The 18,532-nt window shown below is 54.4% G+C and overlaps 1 long non-coding RNA gene across 1 annotated transcript; it reads right to left on the reverse strand.

The window, feature by feature from the left end:
• Positions 1–3,499: 3,499 nt before the first annotated feature.
• LOC125693618 (uncharacterized) lies at positions 3,500–5,842 on the reverse strand. Its single transcript, XR_007377181.1, has 3 exons — positions 5,759–5,842; positions 4,856–4,955; positions 3,500–4,467 (listed from the first exon to the last, which is right to left on the reverse strand). It is a non-coding gene; the product is annotated as an uncharacterized LOC125693618 (long non-coding RNA).
• Positions 5,843–18,532: the final 12,690 nt, after the last annotated feature.

An 18,532-nucleotide genomic window follows, 5' to 3' on the forward strand; every position in this document is an offset into this window, starting at 1 on the left:
TGCCCCAGCTCCGGGACCACGCGTACCTGGATGGCAGGAGTGACACTGGCATAAGAGACAGCTCTTTGCAACAGCTATCTAGGATTTGCTATGTCTTTAGAAATGAGAATTATTTCATACAGCCCTGCAGGGGTGGGCAGAAACCATCTCATTTAGGATGGCTGCCTGTTCCTGACAGCCCAGAGCCATCAAGCTGTGATTAAAAACATCCAGAGGTGCGTTTATGAACGGTTCAACCCAGCAGGTCTTTCACATCCAGAAAACAGAAATATTTTCTGTAGTTTAACAAGTTATTGAAAGGTCAATCCAGAAAATATCTGGCAATAAAGGTAGTCAGACATTTCTGTTTCATCTCCTCTGGTGAGGGCAGTGTAGCTCAGCTGGCAGAGACTTACCTCAGGCTATAGCTCACCCTGTGAGGACTTGTTCCTGCCTCACTCTTGTTATTTACGTACCACACTGCGCAACACCCACCTAGGTGCTTTAGAAATGTAAGCTGAAAAAACACCCAGCTTTCCTCAGATGCAGGAGAAAGCAGCACTTCCCAGGCTTCCATTGTTCAAGTGATTGACAATGAGCACTCCCTCAGCTGTGCTGGAGTTAGCAGATTGGCCACAGGTGATGGAAAGCTATCCTCCTTTGTAGCTTTGCTTTATGTAGGGACATCTTCTAAAAACATTTGCTCCATGCACCCAGCACAGTCCCATCACCAACTGCTAACGAGTGCTCACAGAGCTGGGGGTGATATTGTTATTTTGGTACAGACCACCTGCAATATCTTTCTACCACACCTGCCATTGTTTCTGGGCATGAATTCATACCAGAAATAAGTGGTTATATTGAAAAAGAATTAACAAAGGACTCCTTTAACAGAGTGCTGACAACAGAGATGGTGGTGAAGCCACAATCCCTGGAGGTGTTCAAGAAACATGTAAATGTATCACTGAGGGATTTGAGTTAGTGGGCACAGTGGGAATGGGTTGATAGTTTGACTTGGTGACCTTAGTGATCTTTTCCAACCTTAATAATTCTAGAGGTGCATGGAAACTCAGTGATATTTGAGCAGTTTTGTTCCTTGCCCACTTCTTGTCCCAACCACTTTCTGTCTCCCCACCCCTGACCCTGCTGGCTTTGAAGAAGCTGACACCTGAACTCAGTGTAGCTCATTGGCTGCGCAAGATGAAAAGCACCTGAGCCATCCTCAGGATAGGACCATGACCTCCACAGCATTATAACTGCACCTGTGAAATCCTGGTTCTTTCAGTAAATAATCCAGGTTTTGAATCAGACAACATTTAATATTTAATAGCATTTGATAGAGTGCCCACATCAGGGAAGAAAGCTGTAGGGAGAACAGCAGCCAGCAGAAGGCTGGCAGAAGCCCGGAACATCACCACTGACACTGTGGGTGCCAGCCCCAGGCCTGGATGCAGGAGGCAGGGACACAGCAAGGCACTGCTAGGGATCCTATGGGCTGCAGGCTGGGCTGGTGGGTGGCACCGAGCAGGCAGAATGCTGCCGAGCCCTTTCCAAGCCTGTGTTTGTTGGGAAACATCAAAGCCGGCAGAATAGTAGGTGTCCCAAAATGTCTTAATTCAGAGAATTAGTGTTAACCGAGTCTGATTAGCTCCATTTATCTCTAATTAATTACCTTTACCTAATTAGACACCCTGTTTCCAGTAGACATGGAGTCAAGTAGACTAGATTATTAGTGTAGTCACTGTGCCTTTACAAAATCCTGAAATTAATGAAACGTGCAAAAGAATCCGCAGCTTTAATTGCACAGGTGTTGCCTTATGGCAAAGCTTTATCATCTGATTACACCAAGGGATTATTAGTGACTTTTTATATAGAGGATGAGCCTGTGAAATGTACCTTAGCAACAGCTCATTAGTTTAGGGTTGTTACTGTATTATTTATTACATTCAGCCTGCCCCATTATCTAGATTGATTCATGGACCTGTATTTTCCTCCCCTCTGTGAGGGAAATAAATAAGCACCGCCCGGCTCCCGCAGCCCAGCTGCAGCGAGGGGCAGCAGCACTGCTCGGCTCCCGATAGCCGCCCTTTACAATAAAGCTTTAAAGTTGATTTAAATAAAACTCTTTTTTTTTCCTTCCCTCCCTCAGCAAAGTTATCAATTCAAGCTTCTGTCAAACAGGGATGCTTTCAGCATGCCAGCCAAACAGTTTGGGCCATCTTAAATCTTTTCAGATAAGTAAAAATACAGTGTGATTGAAGAATGAAATACAATATATTTACATCCAAAATAATTTCTTCTCCTGTAAGTCATCCTTTATGAAATCCATCAGAAATATTTCATTTTGATATTTCCCGTAACGGCTGGGTTGTTGGTTACCTCCGAAGAAGTAAACCTGAGGGCTTGGAGCTTTTGCCAGCCAGGAGAGCTGCCTGTGTGGCAGAACCCAGACAAAGCTGCACAGCAGCCTGTGTGCTGGAGCCATCTTCCCTTGTGGAAGCCTCCCAGACCAGGAAGGCTTCACCACTCTGACCTGCATCTTCCTCACAGCACCCTGGATCTGGGTCTGGCCAAACGCCACTATGGGACCAGATTGCAGCACTGCGGGCCCAGTCCAACAGGCAGACTTGGCATATGACAGCACAATGCACCTTTATGGTTTCTGTGGCATACATCAAAAAGGCATCGCCCTGCATCAGTCGCCCAATATTAATGATGTCTTGGAAGCACACTCCAAATGAAAGCTGCTTGACCAGCACCTAGCTGTAGGAAATGGCTGTGGCACCCACTTGTCATAGGCCAGGTAGGACTGCTGCTCTTCCAATATACCACCCCAACAAATATAGCCCAAAGAGGGTCCCACAAGGACAAAGCTGGGCTCTGGCTGTAGGGTTCTGGTGCACGAACCCAGTGCCCTGGGAGCCAAGTTGTCAGAGAAGCCCTGCAGCGGCTGGCCCGGGCTGCTGAGAGCAGAAGCATAGGGGATGAACAAGCACCAGCACTGGGGCTTCAGTACCTCGCATCGAGAGGTGACAGAGATGTGTGGGCAGCTCCAGGCCCCTCACAGAACTCCCAGTGCCATGGCCACCAACAGCTGGGACTGTGGGAAAAGGCCCAGGTCCTTCCCAGCCCCAGTGCTGCATGTGCTTTGAAGTAGGATCCTTCCACACTCCCTATCGATGTCCCATTCATCAGAGCCACGGACACTGACCTCGCCTCCACTTCTCACACCTACTGCAGGTACATCTGTTTACCTGAAACACACATATTCCTGGAGCTGAGGGCTCACTCCATCCCTCACCACTTGTACCCAAAGAACTCTGACTTTGCTTTCGGTAACAAAATGAGGCAGAACAGGAGAAAGAAGCAAGATTAACAATTAAGTATTTATTTAAAGAAGAACAATTAAGTATTTATTTAAAGGACATCCACAGTTTTACTAGCAGAAGAACACAAGAGAGATGCTGGTCATGCTGGTCACGCTGATGGTGGGAGGCAGTCCAGAAGCCCAGAGCAGAGGAGGGCTGTACACACACAGGGAGCCCCTTACAGGTACACACCCATGGCTCTGCACAGAGCATTTCTAGAAAGGGAGGCAGCAGCTCAGGGCTGAGCCCAGCACACACTGCTGCTTCCCCCACATGCCCATTTCTTATACACAAACCGTGATGGCTCTTCATTTTCCTCTGAAACACACATGGCTGTCATTCCCACTCAGTGCCACATCTGGAGAGGTTGGCCCTGCTGCTCCTCCCTTTGTCCCCACACGTTCCCTGCCCTATGAGTAGTACCCTGGCTGGGACAGGCAGTGCTGGTCAGAGAGGCAGGGCCAGCACCCGGGTCAAATACCACTGCTGCCCCAGAGCCAGACCCTGGTTCTTGGCCCCAGGTGTACAGTGCAGCCTCAGAAAGTGAAAATCAATGTACAGGCACCAAGGAGATTAGGATCAGCAGGTCAGGGTCAAAGCTACCATACAGTGCACTCAGCAGAGCGAGATGGGGCAAAGCAGTGTCCCTGCAGGGTGATTAGTAATCTGACAGCACTCAGCCCACGCTCTGCTCTGGCCACCAGGAAGAGATATCTGCACAGCCACACCAGTGGTCCCAGTGGTCCCTCCGGAGACCCCACGGATCAGTGGCTGAGGGCTCACTGCCACGGCCTGGGCTGTACCAGAGCCTCAAACATCCCTCCGCTCTGTCGCTCCAATGACAATCCCCCCCTAGGACCCCACTCGGGTGACACAGCAGCACCGAGGTTTACCCAGCGCTCCGTACCCACCGCACGGTGCCCAGGCGCCGGGGCGGCCCTCCCCGTTTTGTGGCCGGGGAAGGAATGGAGGCGGGCGGGTCCGGCCCGGCGGGGCGGTGGCTAATTGCCCCCGTAAATCACCGCGCAGCTCCGCGCTCCGCCGTTTATTTTTCTGACAGTAATTTAGTGCTTGCTCTTTTCCACACTTGTCACCACGTGTTTTTCCTCACATTAGAAGCCTGTAGGAAAAGGACAGTAATTAACGGCGCAATCCATCCTGGCGGAGGCTCCTTCATCACGCGGTGATAATTGCCCCCCGTGACTGTCAGGGCCGCCCCCCCCGCGCCGCCCGATTTGTCACGGCCCCGCGCCAGGGGGCAGCGCCCGGTGACCCTCGCCCCGGACCTGTCCCGAGAACGGGGGGAGCTCACGGAGAAACGCACTCTCACCGCCCGCCCCCCCCCCACCCCGGGCTCTCAGCCGCCATCGCCGCCCCAGACGGGGCTAATGGGACCGACAGGGTTTTGGGCTCCATCACCGCCTCCGAGAGAAGGGAGCAGCGGAGCCCCCGCGTCAGCTGCCACAGCTGTCAGCAGCTCCGCCGCCCGTCAGCCGCCGCAGCCGTACCTGCCCGCCCCGCGCGGCCTCGCTGCTGCACCGCCGCTCTCTACGGAGGAGGCGGCGTCTTCGTACAAAGGCTTTTCGGTGGGAATTAGTCTGTTAAAAACTATTAACGTAATTAGGAATCTCCTGCCCTCGCGGTACGGAGGGCCGGGCGCTGTGCCGGGGTCTCTCCGCCTCTCCGCCTCGCCTCCCCCCCGGGCCTTCCCCACAATCACAGCCGCACCGTCTTTTTTTTTTTTTTTTTTTTTTTTTTTTTTTTTTAGAGATTATATCAGTAACTGCTAAGAAGGTCACGATAAAATGAAAAGAGTAAACCGGGGCTACAGCTGGGGACTTTCCTGTTCTTTTCCTTCCCCTGATTAGCAAATCAAAGCCGCCTGAATGATTCACACTTTTCACCTGATTTTGTCCTTTTCACTAATCATGTAGCAATTTTCCCTTGACTGACAGTTTTCTTTATAATTGGCCCTGATCTAGGAGGGTTCTAATAACCAGAAAATCCCCTCTGTGGGCCCAAAGGCTCCGGCGAATCGGCGCTCCGCTTTCCCTGGGCCATCTGCGGGCCGCGGCGCGGCGGTGCGAGCGGAGCGGCCTCATCTAAATGTTCAATAATGGTGTGAATATTCTATGAGGAGCGGAGTTAAGGACTGGAGGTAGCAGATTCTAATTACTGTTCATTTGCCAGAGTATCAAAGCCTAATTACTGTTCATTTTATGCTCCTGAGGAAAGGAGAAGTCAAAGCAGGGTTCCGGAGGCTCCCCCTGAGATCTCCATAAGCCTTTATCTGTCTCTCTGTTTAAATAGGTTGAGTGTTAGTATGTTAAATTACATCCTGGAAGCAAACATATTCCACAAACAAACACGATGATCCATGTTCTAAATAAAGCGGGACGGCTCCGTACTACCTGCTTCGTGCCTCGCTCTCTCTTCTCCCGATTTATCTTTTTAATGCGCGCAATAAATATCTGGGAGAGATTTCTCAAGCCCCCCCGCAGCCCTCCTCCCCCCCCCCCCCAGCTCTCCCTCTCCCTTTTTAAGGCAGCGGTTTGGCTTTGAAAGGATTTTCGCACCTTCTGGGGGGAAGCTACCGGAGCCGCTATCTGCCACTTAGCTGACAATTTCTGTCACCAATTAGCAGCTAAATCAACAGCAGGAAAAAAAAAAAAATAGGAAAAAAAAAAAGGAAAAAAATCACTAAAAAGCAAAAGGGAGCCCGCCGTGGGGCTGGGGTCTGTGTGCGGCTCTCTCTCCCCCCCATCCCCACGCGTGTTTTCCTGTCGCCCCGTTAGGGCAGCATCGCCTCGCTATCAGTTCACTGCGACGGACCCGCGTTCCCCCCTCGCGGGGAGGGCCGATTGAATTGTCTCGCCCTCCCCTCGCAGGAGCTCTGGCAGCGCTGCGCCGGCTGCCGCCGGAGCGCAGACAACAGCCTAATGAGGCGGCCGGGCTGTGCGGGCTGCGCCGTGATGAGTGCTAAATGCAAAGCCGGTGCGGCACACGCGGTTTGTTATCATTCAATCTGCTTGAAACCGCAAACCGGTCATTATCCAGCCATTATTTTAGTTGATTTACAATCGCGGTGGATGAAGCAATTGCTGTGGCTTGTTCGGTCCCCTGGCGGGGAGATGGGAACCAGCTTGTAATTTGCATTTACACGATCTGACTGAGCAGCTTATTAGATCTGGATATTTATTTTCCACTTAACCGATGTTTGATTACACTTTAATAAAGTACAAGAAAACTGTCTGGCTGCCTGCGCCTGACGGCTCCTGCCGGGCGCTTCGCTGGGATTTGGGTAATGACACGCTAGAGCCCGGGCGGGGCGCGGGGACAGAGACAAACCCGCCCAGGGGCATCGGAGGGGACCGAGCCGCTCATTCGGGGAGATCTGGGGCCCGGTGTCGCGGTGAAGGCGGCGGGGTTGAGCCGGGAGTGTCCTGGTCGGGTCCCGCGGGCTGTACAGGTCCATCTCCGGCCCCGCAGCGCCCGAGGAACCCCTAACATGGGGCTGAGACGGCGGCCGGGGGCTGCGTCCGAGGAAGGGAAGCCTCCCGTCCTGCTGCGGGATGCCACGCACTGCACTGACCTCACACACACAGAGGCAAGCGTTGAGAAGAAAAAAGTAAATAAGACACGGCCGAGAGCGACCAACAGACGCGGTGCCTTTAGCTGCGCTGACACGCATCCCCACGCCCTCCCACCAGCGTGCAGAGCCACGGCAGCCGCCCCCAGGCTGTGCCAGGCCCTGGGACCCACAGGCCAGGCACCCACAGGACGGGCAACGTCCCGCTGCCCACGGACGGCCGCTCGGCTGGGAACCGTTCCCAGTCCAGGGGGTCGGCAGAGCGGGGACCCCGGCTGGCACCTGGGCGGGACAGCGCGGCTCGGGGGCTCACAAACGCACGCCGGGCAGCACCGAGCCACGCTGTGTGTGACGGAGCTGGAGGTCTGCGGTTGGCTGCCAGAGCGAAGTACCCGGGCAGGGGCCAAACTGCCACTCTCGAAATTCCCGAAATGAGCGGCCTGCCTGCGGGACGCATTTTTCTCAAACTGCTCTTTTAGGTTCTAGATGTCCCGCTTAGGAGTAACAACCTTCCCTACACGGAGTGCCAGTTTGCTGAAGAGCTTGAGTTAATTGCCGAAGGCCCTGAATTTATTGCCAGGGATCAAAACGATGTGGCTCAATGCACTGGGAGCTGGGAAGTTGCGGGGCCGTGAGAGGCAGGAGAACAGGCGGCCGGTGTCAAGTCCCCTCTGGCCCAAGGACACATTCGTTTGTCCGTTCGCTCGCTGCCCACTCGGAGCCGCGGGCTCAGCACCGGAGGGGCAGCGGTGAAGCCGAGGGCTGCCCGCCCCGTCGGGGTTCCCAGGGCTCTCGGCCGTCACCCCGTGCCGCTCCCGGCCGAATCGCGCTGTGCCCTCAGGAACCTCCCCGCCCGCCCGGGCGCGGTTTGTGATGGACGTCTACAATCGGTCCTAAGGGCGTCTCCTCTTCGGGCTGCTCCCAAACCCAGAGCCGGGAGGCCCGCTGCAATGCGCTCGGGTACGGGCACCGGGATCCAGGCTTGGGCTGGAGAACGGAGACAAAGACAAAACGATGGCAACAATTAGAGCTTAGTCGGGCGTTAATGCGTGCGGCCGCGCAGCGCGGTGCGAGGTACCCGGCTTCGGCACGGGGGCGGCCGTTCTCCCCTGTTAATAGAACTTAGTTCTGCGGTTGGTTCTCTTTAAGGAGCGTTCGGAGTGAATTGTTTCTTTTGTTTACGACCCAGCCGACGAGCCCCGGTAATCTCATGTTTTATCTCCCCACCATATGGAAAAGCCATTTATCGCGGCCAATCACGGGGAAGCGAAGAAAACCCCATTTTATGGAAAGGTATATATCACAAGTTTGTTCATCATTAAAGATATGATTACCGGTGAAAACCTTCCGAAAGTGGCACATTTATGAGTTCGGGAACAGATGGGGACATCCATTTTCCTTGCAAATACTTTTGAAATTGCTCTACTGGTAGCAGTATAAAAATGATATACAGACGCCAGCTCCGACGGAGCCGGGACAGGGGCTGCAGATTTACGCAGGAGCGCTCCGCACGCGCCCGCCAGCGCTGATGGATGCCCTGCGCACCGCGGGACGGGGCGGTGGGGGCAGCGCCGGGGCCGGGGACTCCCGCGCCGGTAACAGCCCCGCAACGCGCTGCGTGACCCCGCGAGGGCGGAGGGAATGAGGGGGGGAAGGGAGGTGGGAGCAGCGCGCACAGAGGGAGCCGAGCTGAGGTCGGTTTGGGGCAATGGGCGCCGCCGCCTTTTCCACCCCGAGCCTCAGCAAAGCCGCTCGGCCCCGATTGTCATTATCATATTGATTAAGTTCATCAGAGAGCGATTTGGGCTTTAACTGCAGCGGATCGGGAAGGGGAGCGAAGGGCGATCTAAGGAAAGCGCAGCATTCCTGCCGCGGGGACGCTTCCCCGTTCCAGTTCATTGAGGGAGTTGATTAAGTTTAAATGAAGCAGACACCGGATAAAAGGGGGGGGATTGACCACTGGGCCGCGCCTGAAAGGGCCCCGAGCCCCGCAGAAAGGCGAGATCTGCTAAATGCTCTAATCTTCAATCACATCTTACATCAATACAGACAAAGTTTGGTAATGAGAGATTCAATGAAGCATGCGGGAGAGAGAATTAATCCTCTTGGTCTAAACTGGGTTCAACTTTGAAGCCCGCTCCGAAGGAAAGACAGTTATCTAAATGCTAAATAAGAAACTTATTGTACTTTTCATGGCATGCTAATCTTCGCTCTACTCCATCTCCGTTATTTGTATGCCCATAGATGGCAGTTGTCATGGTGATTATATCAAGCCACTTCGGTGCGGATGACTGCGAGCAACCGGGGCCTCCCCGCAGCCCGGTCCCGGTCCCGGCCCCGCAGCGCTGCCCGGGGAATTACGCAGCAGCCCCGTCCCGAGAAGCACAGTGCTGAGCCCTCCTCTCTCGACTGTTCCCCCCACGGTCGCCCAAACCCGAACGCTCTCTCCCCCTCCTTGTAGGGGTGCTTTTTTTTTTTTTGGAGCTCGCCTTGATAAGCTTTTGATGTCACAAATCAAACACTCGCCGGGAGGTGGATAATGGGGAGTGTGATCTCCTCCGCTCGTACACGCACAGCGCACCGCTCCGCCGCTGCCGCGCACGGGGCGATGGCCGCAGCCGTGGGTGCAGGATGGGCCCCCCCGCAGAACCATCGGCACAGCCGGCGGCACCGCGCCTTTATGCGTCCTACACCAACCGCCAAAGGAAGGGCGGATTAGGCCCCCCCCCCCGCTCCGCGGGTCCTTTAGGGGCCGGGAGCTGCCCCTATACCCCTTCAGCACTTATGAAAAGCTTAAAAAGTAATAAAGAGGAGGGGGGCTGGGGGGAGTCGTAGAGAAAGTAACGTGTATCTCTCTTATTAAAGGAGCAGCGCTCTGGGCTGTGAACTTGAATAACGGTTTGAACTTTAATTTGTTCATTAACAGGATTTGCCCCTGACTGCGAGTGTTATTACTTCTCCTAATAGCGAGGTGCAAATGCGATGCCCCAATGAAAGGGCCCGGCGAGAAGTTAAACGCGCTGCAGCCGCGGGGCCCCGCGCGAGCGCGGAGCGGCACCAACCCGGAGCGGCGCGCCGCTCCCCCCGCACCGACGGGACGTTGAGCTCCGGGGCACCGCACTGCAACGAACCCTCACTCCGCTCCCGGCGGAAGGAGCGTGACCGTTCCGCCGTTCGGCGATTGCCGCACCCCGGCTGTCACTTCTCCCTCTCCCGTATTTGTCAGCGGTTTTTCCAGACCCGCTTATTATCCCTCCTCAGAGGGAAGACGCAGCCGGGCCTCAATTAGCTACGCGGATCCAGGCGCTGCGAGAGACACCTCGCCCGGTGTCCCGAGACGGGAAGTGACTTCCAGGGTCACCAATCCGCGGGACTTTCAGTGTGTCGCGTGCGTTCTTCGCCTCCGTTCTCCAACGCGGCTGCGAAGGGGCAAAGCGGAGCGAGGGCAGTTCTGCGGCACCACACGGAGCGGGCGGCGCTGCGGGATGGAGCTGGAACGAACCCAGCGGGATGTGGGCGCTGCCCTGCAGCTCCGTGCTCTGCGAGGGCGGCTTCCACCTTACAGCCACCGCGCCGGTAAAGTGCTTGTAAATAAATACAGCATATTTTATAGCTCCAACCACTTACTTTTTTGCGCTTTTTTTTTTTTTTTTTTTTTTTTTTTTTTCCCCCCACTCATCGTCATTAAATTCATTAGGAATAAGGAGAAAAAGGCACTATCAAATTGGTACCCAGAAGAAAAAAAAATTATATTACTTACGAAGTACATTAATTTCTTCAACTACACTTGTCCATCCCAGCGGGCCCAACAGCACTGTCACGGGGGGAGGGGCGGGGTGCTGCAAAAGCAGGAAGACTCAGTTCAGTTTAACTGTGACAAACGTGGCCTGGGCCTGAGCAGGAGGTGGGAGGGTGAGAGCCGGGAAGGAAACTGCACTTTCTGTGCTTTAACCCATCAATACGATCGCACCGACATGGACATTAAAAGGGAATTTCTAATCTCACCGGGCCCCAAGGCGGGGGGACCGCTCTCCCTCTGCCCCCGGAACCCATCGCAGCCGGGGCAATGCGGGAGTCGCGGTGGGACATCCCAGTGTCACAGCCCCGGCGGCCTTCCTGCCCCCCACCCCGAAATCAGCATCCCCACAGCTCCGCACCGGCCACTTCTAGGCGTCCCCGAAGCAGATCCGCAGCTCTCTCCCCAGGCAGGAAAACGTCCCTGCGAGGTCCGCTAAGCACTGCCGCTTGCGGATTGTATTTGGCTAATTAACAGCAACAGTGTCCTTAGATGTCCGCGCCGCTGCCCTGGGCCCTCAGAGCCCTCGCCCGGCGCAGCGCTGCACACACGCGGCGTCCCCCCGTGCTCCCGGTGGGGTGCGGGATCAGGGCAGGGACTGCTCTGTTCTGCGCGGCTCTTCCATCCCAGCCGCTGGAGATCATACTGCGAAGGGACTGGGCAGAGCACAGACGGAACCACCAGGGCGGGCACAGAGAGAATGGTTCGGCTTCGCCGATAGGATCCGCCTCACTGCAGCCCGGAGCTGGGTGCCTCTGAGCACCGCAGCCGGTCCAGAGCTGCGGGCAGCCTCCCGGGGGGTCACGGGATGGAGCCGGGGCTGCTCAGGAAGGGGCGGGTACCGGCGGACAGTTGCCCGGAGTCTCGGGGGAGTCACCCGGCGGGCAGGAGCCCATCGTGGCCAGAGATGATAAGAAACGAAGAGGGGGGCTTCTCCCGGCGCCTGCAGCCACCTACCCCTCAACCCCCCTCCCACCTTCGAAGCAGCGCGAACTGCGCGCTGGCAGATCAGTCCTCCGCATCTGCCACCGTGTAATTCACGTAGTTCGCCCCGCACACGGATGGGTCACGACGCCTCTGCGCTTCCCTCCTGGCTGCCGCCCGCTCAGAGCAGCCCCGTACCCTGCGCTGCCGCTCGGGAGCGCCGCGCTCGGTCGGAGCACCTCCGCAAGTCCGTACCTACACGCGCGGCGTTGCGGCGGCTGAAGCTGCTTCGTGACGCGGACCGGAGTCAACGTGTCGGTACGCCAGAGCAAACGGCCAGAGCCTTACAGCACAGACGTCCCGAGGCTCCAGCGAGAAGCATCGATGCGGATTTCAGCTGGAGCATCTGTATTTCGCTGTCAGTGCGATCATACACACTCTTAAACCACAAGGCTGTTCTTCCTTCAATAGATTAAAAATAACGGTAACGATTAAAGAAGCGTTTTCGCATCATCTGCTTGAAGCGCCCAGTGAAAGGCCCGCGTTTCAACTTTCTGCCATCAGCGATTCAGGCTCACGCTGCCCCGCCGCACCGCCCGCTCCCGGCACCCTGTCCCAGGCCCCGCGGGGCCTCCACCGCCCGGGGGTTCCCGTCCGCCCCGGAGCCGCTTTACCTGCGGGCGGCGGCGGGACGGCACGGTGGGCCGGGCTCGGGAGCTCCTCTCACTGCTCGCCCCGATTTCTCCCGAGAAAACGGCGAGGCGACGGCTGCGTTTCCCCGTTCGCCCTTCGCATCCCGCGGCGCGGAGCGCGGAGAGCGAAAAATCAAAAGAAATAAACATTTTTAAAAGTAGAAATTACAAATATCGTTAGCTGCTCGCGGGACGGCGGCTTCAGCGCCAAGCTCGCGGGCGGCCGCAGCGCAGTGCTCCGCGGGCAGGGCAGCGCAGCGCAGGGCAGCGCAGGGGCGCAGCGCGGTACTCCGGCGGCGGCGGCGCGGGAACGGGGCGCGGAGCGCTGGGCTCGGGCGCTGCCGCCGCCGCGCGGTTGCGGCGCCCCCTGGCGGCCGAGGAGGGCGCGGCGCCTCCTCCGCCATGTCGGGGCCTCGGCTCTGCCGGACGGAGCCGTCCCGTCCCGCCCGCGGAATCGTCATCCGAAGCCCGATTGGAAATACTGATTATCTAATCACGCCACGCTGCGGAGCGTAACTTGTCTGCCCAATTAGCTAGGACAATTATTAAAATGCGGCGGCCTAATTACGTCTCAATTTAATGCTGGCAAACCCGCGCGCAGAGCGGTAATTAAAATCCTCTCCTTGGCTCTGCCTTTAGGGCAGGGGTTGATGAGGACCTGTCAGGGGCTGCGCCGAGTCGAGGCAGCCAGGCGTGTTGTGCAACATGACCCCGCATTGTTAAGTGTGTCAACACATTAACCTGAATTCCCTTCAGCCCCATATCACGTTCGGTGGGAGGAAGAAAGGGGCTAAAACACGAAGCATTTTATTAAAAAAACATAAATTCTTTTTAATTAATGCTGTAAGAGATCTGACGCGTTCCAAGCCACGGAGTGCTGCGAGTCATGTCGGGCTGGTGCTCCTAATTACTGCAGGAAGGTTCGCTCAGCCCTGGTACAAACGCTTCCCTCGCCCCTCGCTTCCCGAAATGGGCTTTCTGTGGGGCGGTGTGTTTGCTAAAAGGCAGCAGTTGGCTCCCAGTGATAGAGCTGATTACCAGCTTTGTGTTTGATGATGGAACACAGCGAATATTGACTTGCAGAGAATCAAACAGAGGACTGGAGGCGTAAATAAAGCGGTCAGGATTTAACACTTGAAAGGAGCTAATAAAGTTGAAAATTAAAAATCATAATATTGGGATAATTTCTAAATATTTATTTTTGCAAGGCGTTTACGTCGGCTCAGAAGTCAGCGTTAAACCACAGCCCGATGAGGAATCAAGGCCCACAGGCTTTGAGTACACCCATGGGTGGGGGCTGTGAGCCCACCATCCCCTGGCCTTGCCCCCCACAGGCCAAGCCTGCTCTGTCCGGCATGGCAGCTGCCTCCCCTCGCACATCCCTTTGGGCCTGGCACACAGCAGACGAGCCCCTCCCCATGCATGTGCCCCCACCTGGCGGTGCCCCCCCGAGCCCCCTGGCTGGCGGGCCGAGGCGCAGAGCTGCATGGTGGCTTGTTCTCCTGGCTGTCAGCATGCCTTCCTTCTGTCAGCAGCAATTGACTGGTCAGGTTCATCCCTGTACAGCGCCCGTAACAGCTCATTGACAGACCGGTGACCCAGCTGGACCCGATAATGGAAAACTATTGATTTCCCTGGGCTCGGTGGATCTACAGTAAGTGCCTGGTATAATGTCATCAACTGTCTTAGACTCCAGTTGAGACAAAGTATCAAAGGCACTTTGCCTGTCCTGGCAATGGGCTTGCAAATAAAACATCTCCAAGCAAACACCGAGGTGGCCTTTCCCAGATTCCCCTTAATAAGCAGCAACTGGTGCCTAATAAGGGACCCCCTAATGAGCACTTAGTGCCTGCGCCATTGCCAAGAAACCGCAATCCAGGAGTACTGGGCCCCTGGCTGTCTGTTCCATCATAGAAGCCTGTGTTCTGCATTGCTTTTGGTCCCTAGAACCACAAAGGGAAGCAATGCCACCCTTCCCACACATACCATCCCATCTGGGGCCAATGAGCTCCATGCACTGCTGTAGCAGGAAGCTACTGGGACACACTTGGCCCAGGGCCTGTGGGCCTGCAGGCAGGGATGGACACCGGGGTGACACCAGAACGTACTGGGGACATTGCATCAGGCCCCACAGCTCCTCTTGGGGCTCAGAGCCTTCTGAGCTCAGCTCCTCCCAGACCAGGGAGGACTGCTGTCTGGGCAGGAGGAGGGAGCTGAGACAGCCCTGTCAGATGCCAGCACACATTTAACTCAAGCTCCAACCCTGGTGAAGACTGGAACAGCTTTGTGATCCTGGCAAAAAGCTCAAGTGACCTTGGGGAAGTATTTATTTTAGTGGTGAACAAGGAGTCAATTTTATTAAAAAACACCAGCTCTATCCTCAATGAATTTTCAGCACCTGTGACTGCCTGCTCCGTGCTTCTCCCACACCCTCATGCCATGGCTCTGCCCACCTCAGGCACACACGTGGCCCACGTCTCTGCAATGTACTGCATGCACGTAGCAGGGGAAGTGCATTGCCCAAACATGACTGCAGCTGTGTTTGGTTCCCACATACGTTACTTTCCTGCACGCTTGGCACCACGCAGCCCAGGCTCCCAGCACCACGAGCTCGGGGGGATGCTCAGAACCAGACTGCTCATCTGCAGAGCCGCAGGGGTTCTCAGCCCCCCTCCTGCCCACTCACTGGACTCCAAATCCCGTGTCAAGCGGAGCGGAGCTAACACCTACACACTGCGTCCTTCCTCGGCACAAAGAAGGCGCTCAGGCCCTTGGACAGCGAGCTCCTGAGGCAGGGATTATGCTCTATAGCATTCTGTTGTCATATTTTCCCCGCTGTAATGTTCCAAGCACATTTATGCCATCTATAAGATGAAATTAACAGACATATTGGAATCCACAGTGGCACAGAGAGGAGAATATTAGAATAACCATGTACATTTGCTCCCGCCAGCTGTGCTGGCTGCAGCGAGCTGAGCCCAGCCAGCAGTGAGCCATACCCATAAATCACAGCCCTGCACACCACAGAGCCAGGCACTGCCCCAAGCCCCTTCTCAGCTTTGCTGCACAGCATCCAGCTCCTCACAGCCCACACCCGGCCCCAGCACCCTTCCTCACCCACTGAGCCAGGCTGCTGCCTCGTCCAGCCACAAAGGAAGCACGTGAACACAGTTCCCCTGCAAGCACTTGCCAACAAGGGCCACTGGAAGTCTTGTACAAAAGCCCGGTGCTCCCTGGGTGGTTATTTACCACACTACAAAGGTATTTGCTATGGGATCAGCTGACCCAGGTTCAGAAAAGGGTATAAAAGGAAGGAGGGCACTGCCCAGAGACCCAGGCCATCCTCTGGGAAAGCCCAAATGGTGGTTACTAACATTTACAATTACGTTTGTGCAAATAATTGATTCTCCGTAGAGCAACTGAATGAAACAAACAAACAAACAAATAACAAAAAAAAACACAAAAGCACATTCAGATCCACTAAATGAAACAGTGAAATAACACTTCCTGGTTTTCTTTGATAGAACAAAAAAACCTGTGTACGTTTTGCATTGAAGAAGGTGCTTTGTTTCAGCCAAAACACTGCATTTGGGGCACTTGCAACAGAAAAAAATATATATATATTATCAAAAGAAATAAACAAAAAACCCACCAAGGGAACAAGAGGTTGGATTCACCACAGCTGCTGTCATTCCTCTTTTGTCTGCTAACCCAGCAATTAGGGCACTGACCCGGGACATGGGAAATCTGCACTCAGCCCCTCGCTGCCCGGGGGCACGCAGCCCTGCAGCTGCTGGCACAGAGCTGGGGTAGCTTCCCTCAGTCTCCCGGTGGCTCTGCTCCCCAGCAGGCACCCGGTGCCTGGGCACATGGCAGAGCTCACAGTGCATCCTCCTCCACATGGTCCAGGTGGTTCCAAACGTGCCCACCGATCCCCTAAGGCACAGATGGAGCCCTCCTTCCTGGGCACATATCACAGCGTGGGGTCTTTTCCTCAGTAAACGAGCAATGGAGGTAAATCAGTCCTTTGGCTCAGATAAATGCTATATTTCTCTAAACCTAAATCTCTTCCCACCTTCCTAAACCACACTTTACTACAATCTCAATTATTCCCCCAATCTGCTTTTGCCTGTCGTATATTTTTGGTGGTATTAGGAGACTCAGATGCTAAGAGCAGTTCCTTAATATGCAGTTACTCCTTTCTGTTACCCTCTCGGTCCCTTCTAAGCACAAGCAGCTCAGGAGCAGCGGGCTTCAGCCCAGCACGGAGCTGCCCAGCAGTGAGTGCAGAGCTGACTGCCCAACCAGAGCTCTGCACAGCAGCTCTCACACTGCTTTCATGTCAGAAACGAGAGCAACGAAGATCCTTTTTTTTTTTTTTTTTTTTTTTGTATTTGGAAAATCTGACATTTCAATAGTACCGTTTTTTGTTAATTTCTAAGTTATCTTCATCGTTTTAATCACTAATATTTAACATTATTTCCTACTATGCACTTCTATAAAAAAAGAACGTTCTAGTTTATCCAATTATTGTATTTTTTTCCCTAGAAGGTAAGTACACTGTCTGGCACTGCTTATGGGCAAACTCTGATGGCTGAGCAGAGCTCTATCATCTCTCAGCATCTGATCACTCTTGCAGACCCTCGGGGGACTCCCTGAGCAAAGCCATTGCTGTGAAGAGTCCTCGCCCGCCCGAGCGCGAGGAGCACTGCTCTGTGAGGAGCATTAAACCCCTGTGCTTCCACTGCTCTGCAAGGGCCTCTGGCACAGCGTATTTACAGAATAACAAAGCAGGGCTTCGGGCCTTTTTATTCTCATATGCCAGTAACATCGTTCTCCTACCATGCTCCCATGCTCTGCACACTGTGTAATTTAGGGCATCTTCCTCTTGACAGCTAATAGTCTCAAATGCTGTAAATGCAGTAAATCTTCTGAACCTGTCCTCACACAGGAGTTAAATCATGACGCAGGACCAGCTGATGACAATCCCATGACAGCTACCATGTCTCTCCAGAACTGCCAACCAGTCTGCCGCATTGTTCGTGCTGCTGCTTCGCCACTGCTCAGTCTGAATCCCACTCTGGTTATTTTTATTTATTTGCATTACCAGGAAGGGACTTCAAATGTGCAGCCCAGTATCCAAAGGACTTAAAAACCCCAGAGTCACTGGAGTTAGAGCTGAAACTGCAGCTGCAGGGAAGCATAAGGTGTTAGTGCTTCTACGGGCCAGTGAAAATCCCTCTTAAGAACTCCCTAATTCTAACCCCACATGGGGCATTCTTAATTCAGCCTTTCTCAGAGCACCAGGTGCTCTAATGACATCTCATCCTGGTCTCTTATAATGTGAATAAGGTGAACAAATGCTACCTCGGTAGCAGGGACAAGCCTTTTGTTGTGTTTTGCTGATATCTGTGACGATTTCATTGCGGGCTCCAGAACTCCCTCTAGCAGGCCTCTCTGATGTTCTTACATCACCCAAGAGTCTCAGTGAGGGATTCCTACGATGCGTTCGCTGGTATCTGTTTAGAAAAAGGCCCAGGCACAGAAGGCTGTGAGCACTCCATGCCCATCTGCTCCATAAATTCCTCTGTAAGGTTTCTTGCAGAGCACAGCAGATGCCTTACTGGTCAATTCCTGCTCTTTCTTTTCTGTGAAGTTGTTGCTTCGTGCCCGGCGGACAGAGCCTGTGTCTGCACTGCCCAGCCTGACATGGCTCTATCTGGAGGAAACCGCTGGGTGCAGCACATGGCTGACTGCAGCACCACCTTTCTGGCTTTCATTTCCCAGTCTATAGCATACACTGCTATTCATTCATTCATTTATTTATCTTGTGAGAGACAACAAGTTCCTCAGGTCTCCTCTCATTTACCCGGCTGCAGACGCACTGCTCAGCCTTCCCCAGGTGCAGTTAATTGCTCATACTATTTGTTTACACAACATACAGTCCTGAAGTACCAACATATCTTTCCAGAAGATGCCAGGTGTCAGCTGTGTCTGTTCATCAAAAGCCCTGCACCTCACGCTTCTTACTCTCCAGCAGCAACTCCCCAGCAGCTCAGCCCAAGGGAGGCACACGTCACTACACTGTGGCAGCCATTTCTGAGCAGTGTTTGTGGCAGCAGGCGTGGTCTCCTCTTGCCAGTCACAACCAGGAGAGGTTGTGGGGACTCCAATGAGAACTTAA

The sequence above is a fragment of the Lagopus muta genome, chromosome 5 (assembly GCF_023343835.1).
Source record: "Lagopus muta isolate bLagMut1 chromosome 5, bLagMut1 primary, whole genome shotgun sequence".
NCBI lineage: Eukaryota > Metazoa > Chordata > Aves > Galliformes > Phasianidae > Lagopus > Lagopus muta.